This window comes from Triticum aestivum, chromosome 7D (genome assembly GCF_018294505.1).
Source record: "Triticum aestivum cultivar Chinese Spring chromosome 7D, IWGSC CS RefSeq v2.1, whole genome shotgun sequence".
Lineage (NCBI taxonomy): Eukaryota > Viridiplantae > Streptophyta > Magnoliopsida > Poales > Poaceae > Triticum > Triticum aestivum.
In genome coordinates this window covers 143,626,089-143,638,400 of record NC_057814.1, presented here as the reverse complement: position 1 = coordinate 143,638,400, position 12,312 = coordinate 143,626,089, and positions in this window count along the sequence as shown.

The following is a 12,312-nucleotide window of genomic DNA, read 5'->3' as shown; positions in this document are numbered from 1 at the left end:
AGATAGGTGTCGCACGGAAGCCAAGAAATATGGTGATAGCGTGGGTTAGCCATGTACTAGTATGATGTAACTACACTGGGCTGCCGTGTTTCGTACTCTTCCAGTCCACTGTGGAGATGATTGGTTAATTTTATATCACTGAATAATATTTAATATTATGAGTGCAGACACTCCACCACGAGGTTCATTGCTCCTTCTCGGTCGTCCGGAATCTATGTTCTTCCACTCTATTTTTTTACGTGAGCTTTGTTCATCCTTTTGCCAACACGCGAGACATCTAGCATCAAGGTGCATGTGTTATGCAAGGATCGTTCCATCTATATGAAGAACACGTGGGACTGGAACTACGAGACGGACATGTACCCAGGAGTGGACGTACGAACCTGAGTAATGTAGCGCAATAAGTGAAGTAGAAAGGCACAAATGGTATGAACATGCGTGGTATATAGGGTGTGTTTGGTTGCGTTCTCGTCTCAACATAGTTGTTCCCTCTTCATGCATGCTCAACTCAACACCCCTCTTCATGCATGCTCTCTTCATGCATGCTTCTAGTGTATTTGTGCTAAACTAGTGTGGACTCATGCACCCTCCATACACTCTACCAAACACCCAAAAGTAGGTCGAGAAGGGAACTCTTGGGCGGCATTTGTCTCTTACTACGTAATACCACTAAATGTTGTACGTGCAATGCACGGTGATGTTATGGAGTACGTGCCTAAGTACTCTACTACTACTATATTAGTTGGAGGCACATATTAACTTTTATATTTGTTTACGTGTATGCCCCGAGACCTTCCAACTAGACGTGTCTTTCTCTCCAGGTCGCACTTTGTATCGTTTTTTTGAGGGAGAACGACAGTGGGAGAGGCTCCCACTGACTTTGTATTACTCACAAAGGAACAATTACATATGTGTTACAAAGGGTTTTGTGGCCCCCCGGCCATGCTAGCTATCCACGGTCTTAGTGGCCCAAGTTTACAATGTAATTAGACAGGAAAGGATGAAGATCCTCCCGGCAGTTATGTGTTAGCAGCTCCAAGAGATGCTTGAATCTAGCTAGCCATGCTCCATGGGAGTGCTGAATCCCTCTAAAGTGTTGATTGTTTCTCTCCATCCAAAGACTCCAAGCACCCAAGAGAAAGATATCCATGAAGAGAGGTTGTCTCCAATTACCCCTACCTCCATGCAGAAGAGCCAGTCTGTTGTCAGCTATCGGCCATGTCACTCCAACTACATCCCAGCAGTGTTGACTAAAGGGGCAATTGAAGAATAGATGTTCCACCGTTTCCTCTGGAGGGTTTTGACAGAACATGCATGCATAGTTGCCCCCCACGACAACAAAATGTCTGCGTTTGAGCATATTCCTGGTATTCAGACGATCAACTAGGAGTAGCCACCCAAACATCTTGAATTTGATCGGGCTTTTAGCTTTCCAGAGCCATCCAAACGCCTCATCTGCCACAACCTGTTTGTAGCAGTGATTATAGAACTTCTTGGACGAAAAACGCCCGAGCAAGCATTCCCAGACATCACAGTTATCGGCGGCCAACCGATTTTGCGGCAACCCCTCCTAGATCTCTTTGATTTCTTCTCTCGCCTGGGTCGAGAGAGGTAGACTAAAAATCGTGGATGGGTCAGTTGCAGTAAGAACCTTAGTAATGGAGTCGTCCTCATTCAAACAAAATGAAAAGGCTCGTGGGTACATATCCATTAATGGGGAATCTTGAGTATTATCAAACCAAACATCTTTCCAGAACAGAGCACTAGAGCCATCCCCGGGGGTGACTTTAGTGATCCCTCGGAATATCCCACTGAGTTGCATCACATCTCTCCACCAGAAAGAACCCACCGCCTCAGATGCATGCGGTATCTTGTTTCTGTAGTAGGCATCCCAAACAAGCTCCACCCAGGGAACATCTTCATGATTATAGAATTTGAAAAGATATTTTAGGAGGAGGGCTGCATTCTGTGTTTTAAGATAAATAACACCAAGGCCTCCGCAGCATTTTGGGCGGCAGACAAGCTCCCAGGCCGCAAGAGAGTTATTTTTGACCCCGTTGTCAGAGTTTTTAGCCCAGAGGCAATGTCTACGCAGCTTGTCCAGATGTTCAATCACCTTTGGGTGTATCTTGATCGTGCACATTGCATATATCAGCATCGAAGTCACAACTGAATTGACCAAGGTCAGTTTAGCTCCGGATGACATCAGTGACAACGCAGTGGATGTCTTCCGCTCAACTGCATGAACCAGCGGCATAAGATCAAGGACACTGGGCCTCGTCGTGCCCATTGGCAGGCCGAGGTATGTGAAGGGCATGGAACCAACAGAGCAACCAAAAACCCCAGCCAGTTCACAAGCACGTCGGTGATCAATGTTAATGGGTATGAGAGTTGATTTCTGAAAATTGATCCAATGGAAGTAGCATAATCTTCTAGGATAGCTTTCATACGGGCAGCCTGCACGGGACATGCCTGCATAACTAAAATCGTGTCGTCAGTGTATTGGACAACCGGGAAATCACCCGCCCTGTCACGAGAGAGAGGAAGATCAAGCAGCCCTCGAGTAAAAGCATCGTTAACTGCTGCTTGGAGGAGGTCAGCCGCAAGGACAAAGATCAACGGTGAGAGAGGGTCCCCCTGGCGCACTCCACATTTACAGTTGAATTTTCGACCAGGGACTCCATTAAGGAGTACAGAAGAAACCCCAGAGCCAAAGATCGTGTTCATCCATCCAAGCCATTTGTCATCAAAACCCATGTGTTTCATAATTTCCATCATGGGGGCGTGCTCAATAGTGTCAAACGCCTTGGCAAAGTCTAGCTTGAGGAGGATGTTTTCCCTCGCTGAGGTATGGCATTGATGGATGTATTCAAACGACCACGCTAGGCAATCCTGAATAGTCCTCCCTTTGAGAAAACCGTACTGATTTCTGTGTATGATCTTGAGGATGACTTTCTGTAGCCGATTTGCCAAGATCTTAGTGATGATTTTCAGACAACAATTCAGTAAAGTAATTGGTCTATAATCATTTGCAGTTTCTGGAGAAGAGTTCTTTGGGATCAATGTGATATACCCCTCACTAATACTGGTTATATCTAGCCCTTCGGCATGAAATGCATGACACAACTCATAGAAGTCCGACTTGATGATCGGCCAGCAGCTCTTAAGGAAGCAACCATTAAAACCATCAGGACCTGGAGCCCGATCACTCGGCATTTCCTTAATAACAGTGTCAATCTCTTCATTGGAAAAAGGTGCCGACAAGTGCTCCAGTCCCTCAATCCGACGGATGATTCTGGAAAGATCAAAGCGCATGTGAGTGGGTTTAGAGGAACCCAACCGTTCCTTATAGGTTTTGAACAACACCCCTTCCTTGCCAACATGGTCATGCATTTCCACATCGCCATCCCGAAGCATGGCGATAGAGTTATGTCTATATCTCTCCGTGGCCAGAGATTGAAAGAGTTTGGTATTTTCATCCGCAAATCTGAAGTATCTGATCGTGCATCTTTTCCTCCAGTATTCATTCTGAAACTGTAATAATGTCTGCAAGTGAGATTTCAAAATTTTCCGGAAGTTTGATTCCTGGATAAATAGAGATCTTTTGTCCTCGAGATTATCCATCGTAGCTAAAGATTCATTACAGTTTTGAATGATGATTTTCAGCTTTGAGATATCCCTGCTCCATCTCTTGAGATCATACCTCAGAGTTTTCAGTTTTTTACAAATGCGGGCGGCAGCGTTCGGTGCATGGCATGCCTTGGACCAGGAAGCGACCACCACCTCCATAAACCCAGAATGGTTAATCCAAAAGTTCTCAAAACGGAAGAGTTTGGACTTGGGGATAGAGGACTCAATTGTAACCACACAGGGAATATGATCGGACACCGGTTTTCCTAATGGCAAGAACATTGTATTTGGAAACGAAGTGGTCCAGCAAGAGGACGAGAAGAACCAGTCAAGCTGTTCAAGTAAGGGGTCGTCTTGCATATTACTCCAGGTATATGTTCGGCCCTTCACAGGTAACTCCATCAGAGACTGCGCTCTAATGATTTCATTAAAAAGCAACATGTCCGCAGCGTCACCCCCAGGTTTGTTTCTGTTAGTTGTGGAACGGATAAAATTGAAATCACCGAGGATCAACCAGTTCTCATCATCAGGTATATGTAGGTCAAATAACCAATTAGTAAAATCCACCCGACGCTGACCAGAACATGGACCGTAGACATTGATCAATTTCCACGAGTCACTGGACTGTGTAGCAACAAAAGAGATACCCACAGCAAACGAATCAACGTACCAAGGAGTGCCCACAAACACGGAGCTATTCCAGATAATAATAAGACCACCCGAGGCACCCACAGATGGGGCAAACACAAATTTATCAAACCGCTTAGGGCAGAAAGTTTTAATAAACGCCAGATCAAAAGATTCACGCTTTGTTTCCTGGATTCACACTTTGTATCGTTCATACCACTAAGTACTACTACGTGTGGTCTCCGACCCAGATGTGGAAGAAGTGGAGACGCTCTACCACGCTGTATTTTTACGCTGGGCTCTACCACGCTGTTCATGTCCCACTCCTTTCGCTGACGTGTGGGACATCCAGCACGTGCCGTGTTTGGCACCCTTCGTCGTAAGAGTTGAAACGCTAGCATTCATCAAAAATAAAAAATAATTATAAATCAGCAGTGATACTATTTTTTTGCGAACCAATTAGCAGTGATACTATACCACGCGGTTTCCTTGCTCCTCGATATCGGAAAGAATACTTCCGTTCGCCAACATGTGGGACGTCGACCATCCTGGTCCACTTGCCATGCACGCAGAACTCCAAGGGAGAGTCACCCAGGTCGTTGCGCCGCAGTAACAATTACTAATGAGCCGTCAAATCACAGGCCCACTTCCCACTTTGAAGTTGCTCGGACGAAGGAACCATCATGACTTCATTGAATTCCGCTTCTTGAAGAAAACTACTGTACCAGCAGTACTGCTAGCTACAGTAGTTACTCCAACAGAAGCCTCCTTTCGTTCATAGGATAGGAATATGAAAATCATAGGAAGTGAGATGACATGCATCTCAATTCCTATAGAGAAAGAGATGCCATTTGATGCTTAGGATAGGAATTTTTCCATTTAGTCTAGGCTAATATACTGGTAATTTGCTCTAAAAACTACAGTAGTAACTAGTAGTATTGGTACATGCTCGTACTCAGACACAGACACACACACTAACTACTAGTACTACTACTTCTCACATGCTGGCCAGACACCGTCGTTCTCCTTCCCGGCTTTGTCGGCGACACCCCACCATGCTTGGATCTCCGCCGACCTCTCCGCAGCAGCGCGTGCGTCCTTTTCTTTCTTGCGGCGGCGGGCCTCTCTTTTCTTGAGTGCTTTCTGACTTTTCCGCTCCCTCTGTGCGGCTTTGGCCGCCTCTTGCCCTACCGCCCATTCGGCCTTGGCATCTTCAAATTCCTCCCACATAGTTGTGAGGTCACGAGCGGAGATGAACTCGGCACGGCGGGATGCCGTCGCTTCCCTACCATTTTGTGTGCGGTCGTGGGTGGCGAGGAACTCGGCGCGGCGGGATGCCATCGCTGCCTTACCGGTTAGTGTGCGGCGCGGTGGCATGAACGACGCTTGGTGAGAGCTCTGGGGTGGAGTGGCCGGACAACCGTATAGTGCATTGGTTTGTCAAGAGCTCAAGGACAGAAGACGAAGCAAATTTGGATTCCCCTTCAATCCTGGTCATTTATTACCGAGTAAAATGCATTGGCGGTCATCGAACTTGTCTTGATAGCTCACTTTGATCATTGTATACGAGATATGGTGATTATACGGTCACTGGCTCAGCGTATAGCTCCGTATTTGTCTGGTTGACCAGTCAAACAGTCCGCATGCGCCTCATCAGCTCGTGTTCTTTATCTATCTACGCGGGCCTACTTGTGAATGGAGAAAGAAATACTGTAAAAACCAAAATTATGCGTATGTGGGGAATCAAACCACGGACTCGTCGCTGCAACGCACCCTCGTCAGCCAAATGAAAATGAAATACTTCGTGTCAGACACTCACGCTCACGCAGTCAAAGAACGCTAATGCATGCACGTCGCCCTCTAAATCAAAGTCCTGCTCATGGCACAACGCAAACGGCAAGCCCATCACCTGCGCGCCCTGGCGGTGCCTGACATTACTGTTTAGACGTTTGATGGAGGCCTACGCGAACGCCGAGCATGTATTCACCTGGCTCAACACCAACGGTCATACTCGGACCGCCTTGCTCATGTATATCGTCCATCACAACGACAATCTATAAAACAGCCTAAGCTAGAGAGGGTACTATGGTAGTATGGTACGGAGTATGTACTATCGTGAGCGACCGATCTTAGTGCCACTACACACCGAAACCCCTTCCATCGCTAGCGCGCGCTTCCCGCCTGAAACGGTCACCGTCTCTCCAGAATGTCAATGCCGCATTCACCGGACCTAACTGCAGGTGCAATTGGTGTGTCACTGACATGCGGGCCAGATGCCCGTTGGGCCCACATGTCAGTAACCCAAACGCATCTGCAGTTAAGTCACTGAAGCAGCGTCTGCATTCACGCCCGACGAACCTACTCCGGCGCCAGTTGTCCATCCGTCTGCCGCGGCTCATTGCCATTCGCCTGCTATATTAACTTGAGCCCCAGCTCCCAGCCATAGCCAAAGACCCACACTTATTCTCCTCCGGTCCCTTCCTTCTGTCGGCACCACTTCAACCATGGCCTCCTAGCGCTCTGAAGCTCTCTTGGACGTACAGTCGCAGGAGCAGACGAGGAACATCGGCGGCTCCGCTCCGGGCGCGCTCCAAAGCTCTCTTCGACGTACTGTCGCAGGAGCAAACGAAGGAGATCGCCGGCACCCCCCCGGCCGCCCTCCGCTGCCACGACCATGAAGCCGGCGAGCGTGCGCGGGCGCAGCCGGCAGCGAGGAAGAGTAGTACACGGTAGGTCGCCGCCGCTCTGGAGGAGGAGGTTATCGAGGCGGATGAGGAGGAGGCAAAGGCAATGGCCGGCTTTCTCGGGTTCATGGCCGGACATGGTGGTCGGGTGCCGGCGATCGTTTAGATTAGGTTTACAGTAGGTTTTAGTACGGTTTGTGCGAAATATGTAATGAATTTCATCCAGTTTGTAGGAAAAGTTTTCAAATGTAATGAATTTCATCCGGTTAATTTGAAATTTGCTTTGTTTGCACGAATTTCGTTTGGTTAGTTCATATAGTTGTCGAAAGGTATGCGGGCAGCATCGGATGGCATCCATCAGTGTCCTCGGACAGATGTCGGTGTAAATTTGTGGGCCAGCGCTGGAGATGCCCTAACTATCATGCTATAATCGCTAACAATCCTCCATTATTTGGCAGGGAACAGTTATCCCTCGATCAAAATCAGATCCGCGGTGTTTCGCACTCCTCCCGCGTAAGAGTGTAAACTCTTGCTTACATAAAAATGGAGCAAGTGGACGGCACTGTAGCACGTCATCACTCGAACTAGCCCGCCTAACGAGCGGGAAAGCACCGCCCTCATCATTTTGTTCTGGATTTCTATCGATCGATCGCGCGAAAATGTTACGCTTCACAAGTTCTAAAGGAAAAGGCGGCACACTTACGACTCGTACGCATCGCAACCCCGACAGTCCGGCTCGCACGCCGCTCACCAGAGGGGACACGCGTTGTCTTGCAATTTCACTGACATGTGGGACCGTAATTGAATAAACCGTCGATAGCCGAAATCTAATTGCTCGGTGGGCGTCGGCTGAGAAGAGAGAAACGGGGGAGGGAGAAGAGATCGCCCGCCCGCCGCGCACAGACTCCAAGAAATATATGGTGATAATGTGAGGTGGGCCATGCTGGAGTCCGGACCGCTTCCGGAGCCCGCTCTGACCGCCCTGGCCCCTCAAGATGCTAGCTACCCGCCGCATGCATGCATAGCAAGTAGTACTCCTTATGTGGAGGAGAGAGGGGCATTGACAAAGTCAAGGAGTGGGCTCTGCAAGAGCCCGTCTCTACACGTGCTCCTAGGTATAAAAAAAAATTCTAAAAAAAGGCATAAAAAACAATTGTGTCTTAAAAAAAGAAAGGTAAAAAACATTTGAGAGGAAATAGATAGAGAGAAAGTGAGAAAAAGCTGTAACCTGGGCATTACATGAGGAAGGAGGGAGTGGTGCACATGCCAAGTTCACTGGGCTACCGTGTTTCACACTCCTCCGTCGTAACAGTGGGGACAATAGCTTTCATCAAAAATAAACAATGAATACTCGTTGCTCGTCCTCTATATCGGAAAGAATACTTTCATTCGCCGACATGTGGGACGTCGACCATCCTGGTCCACCTGCCATGCACAAAATTATCCTGGTCTACCCCGGTCGTATCGCAGGCCCAACCTTTCCCACTGTAAGTTGTTCGGACGAAGGAACCATCATGACTTCGTTGAATTCCGCTTCTTCAAGAAAACTTACTGTACCCGCAATACTGCTACCACACGCGAAGACTGGACGGCACTGTACCACGTCATATCACTGAAACCCACTAGGCCAAACTAGCCCGCCTAGGTCATCTACTATTTTGGAACGGAGGGAGTACGTCTCTGCACTGCTATGATTTTGTGTTGCACGTTCTCTGTACTTTTGCTACGATTTTCCTACCCTATGAACCAAATGAGGCCTGAATGTATGTTGACTATTGTCTGATCGATCGCTAAGCCTACAATTTTAGGAGCTAGGGCTATTGGTCGATCGACGAGGGATAAGTATAAGCGTACCACGAGCTCATCAGCCCCAACGTTTCTCTTCGGTGAGTGTTTTGCAAGTACTATAGCTCGCACAGTAGCTAGCCTACTAACACCAAGAATCATCAAACAAGCCCTGCTGATATGATAAACAGTTCAAACTTACATCTAAGCATGCCATATATTACATCAAAAGCTGGTGAGGATACATCTGTTTCCATAACTCGGAGAGGGTTCGCATGATTCATCGCATGATTCACTATCAAACAAAAGTAGCAAGATCCGCCCACACAAGACAGTGCACTAGCCCTAAGATGGTTTGATAACACGCATCGTTCTGGTAATTAAACACAGGGCAATGCAAACTACCCTGAAGGATTAGCGCGACCAACTATTTCTTGTCATCGATCTCTCGGGCAATGACCACAGCACGGACAGCGGCATGGGAATCGATTTCTGGGGCGATGTCCACAGGACTGACCGCGACATCGGAATCGATCTCTAGGGCGATGTCCACAGGATGGACAGCGGCATCGGAATCGATCTCCGGGGCGATGCCAACAGGACGGGCCACGACATCGGAATCATCAAGGACGTCCACCGGCACCTGCACAACCCTAACATATTAGCAAGCACATTGCAAATAATCAAAAACCACAACTATGGTAATAAGCCATTATTTTTTACCTTGTGCAGCTCACCGGGGGATCTCATCCCTCCGGGGGCCATCTCCTCGTCCTCGATGGGGGCCATCACCTTGCCAGGGGAATACTGCTTCTCAACGGCGACTATCTCCTCAAACTCGGTCTTGAGCCTCACATAGGTGGCAATCAGAGTTCCTGGGGTAGGCACGGTGGGGCCCTTGCTGTTCTTCCAACTTTCTTTGAGGAGTTCGTCCGCCAACGTCCTCAACTCTTTGGCCAGTGCTTGTTTCTTGGAGTTCTTCGTCTCCATGGGTTGGCCCGCCAACATGGTCAACTCGTTGGTCGGTGCTCGCTTCCTGGAGATCGCTGTCTCCAGTGGGTTGTCCGCCGGCAACTCTTTGCCTAGTGCTCCAGGATCCATCAATGAACTGACAAACAAAAAGCAATCGAAAGGAAACCACAATCGCAATGAAAACGGGAAAAGAATAGGATGTGAGAATCGGTCGGTGCTTCGCAAAAAGAAGATTCTTGGAATGAAAATATAGCAGCATAACTGATTCGCCCACCTTTCCTTTGTCGGTACAGAAGAAAAATGGCAGAAGTTAGTAGCCTGGAGTGAGGTTTTCTTCAAGAAAGGGAAGAAAGGGCTTGAATGAGCGGTCCAGTGAAATGATGGTTGCTTTGTCCAGTCCAACTTGGAGGCCACCTTACCACTGCTGGTAAAGGTGTGGGTTTTGTGATATGACGGGTCATGACGGCCACACCGGGGTGACAGGTGAGTCTCGACTGTAGCACCTCACTGTGATTTGGTGGATGGCACGCGGGCCCAGATGCTTTGAAATGTTCCGCATGTAGATAGAGCGGCTAGTCATATAGGAGTGCTCAATATTGCGCACCGCGACCAAGGCAGAGAGGAAAACGAGAGAACTACGTAATTAATGCATGAGTTTAATAGGGTAGTTTTGTAAAGTACGAGATACATTCCTCCAATCGCAAAATGCCTTGGTTCATGAGATTTGAGATTTGAGCCCTATAAACCGGAAGGGAGGGAGTACTGCACACGGTGTAGTCTAGTCACTTGTTGAAATCTCTAGAAAGGCAAATACTCCTTTCCAGTTTACAGGGCTGTACTACTCCCTCCGTCTAGGTGTGTAAGTCATCTTACGAAAACCAAATAGTCCCAAAACACTTAGGCGCGGTGCATTAACTTCTACCTTGTTTCTTGTTTCTTGACATATCAACCAATAAGAGATGAGAGGTGTGCATGCTTTTAATGACTTGCAATGGCTAGTTCATTGCATGCAATGCTATTAATTAGCAAATAAACATTGGTGACCCCAGGAGGAAACGGTGCTAAGCGCGTGGACCTATGCAGAATGAGTATCAACCAATGGATAATGGAGTTTAATTGTTAAACAATAGCAATTTTGTCTCATGCAAGAGCCTGGCTAGTACTCCAAGGAACCGCACCACGCGAGCGTTCGCAACTGCCATGTTCGGGTTGCGCTTGGCTCTTCGCCTCTTCGAGAAGACGAACAATGATGTTACTCCTACTTCTACAGTATCGAATCCACTGCTGCATGTCCGTCCACCTCGTGCGGGAGGGATAGCGTGTAGCGAAAGCTTCTACTTACTGCTCCTGCCTTTGCGTCTATGACAGGTGGGCCCAACAGGTGGTTGGCCCTCCTGTCATGCAGCCAAAGGCAGGTGCAGTTAAGGCACCGGAGCTCAGTCCGCGAGGGAGAGGGCGTTGTAGTAATCAAATTTCTCGGTCTTGTACGAGTTGACGCGACACATCAAAGCACTGCACTCGATATAAGTCTTTTTACACATTTAAATGGGCTACTTCGTATGTAGGAGTAGACATATTCTGCTTCGTATGTAGTCACTTGTTGCAATCTCTAAAAAGACTTATATTTGGAAACGGAGGGAGTACAACGCATGCATGCGTGCCGTGACTTTCCTTTTGATACTTGCATGTGTTGATTTGATGCACCTTGCCAAATTTTGACTATAAATTTAACTAACCAAATTTTCATGCATGTCACAAAAAATTACGGGGCTGTTTGGATTGTGACTATGTTTGTCTTATGTTGCCACATTATTTTTCCCACACTTGCCACACTTGCCTAACCTGAGTTGCTCAAATTGTTAGACACACTTTGGCTTGCCTAAGGGAATCTTGCCATAATTTTTGTGTCTATGACATGTGGGGTTCACTGCTAATAAAAAATTCTTGTCTTAGGTGTGGCTAATAAAAAAGACTTATATTTAGGAACGGAGGGAGTAGAAAATATAAATAATAATGCATGTTGGGGCAACCCACGTTTCCGCTAATTTTAGCCGTGGGCTTGTTCACAATTTTTACGAGGGGGTGGTTGTTCATTTAATGGAGGGACTTGTAGTACCAGACTTGAACGATACAAAGTGCGACCTGGCACACCGTAACACCACTTGGAACAAGCGGGTAGCTATCTCAAAAAACAATCAACAACTAAAAAAACCGCGACCTGGCATGTAGTAGTACACAATTTTAAACGATTGTTTTGATGGAGTGAAAAAGGAAAACTACCCCACTACGTATATATAGGCCGGAGCCTCCGCGCTTGCTTGCTAGGGTTGCTCTATTCACACACTCTCATCCTCTCCAGATCTAAACAAGATAGGGGTAGTAACACTGTCTTTCTCCCTTCAAAAAACACTGGCTTTCTATCCTCACCGCTGGTTACAGATCCGGACGTATCCCCCTCCGCCGGTGAAGGGGAGGAGGGGCAGCGTTTAGGCCGTCGTCGACAGCGAGGGAGGAGACCCACTGCCGGCCGCACCATTATCTCTGGCCGAGCGCCGGCGCGGGAGGTCCTCCGATCCCTTCGTCGTTGCCTGTGGGCGGATCCGGCCTCCCGCCG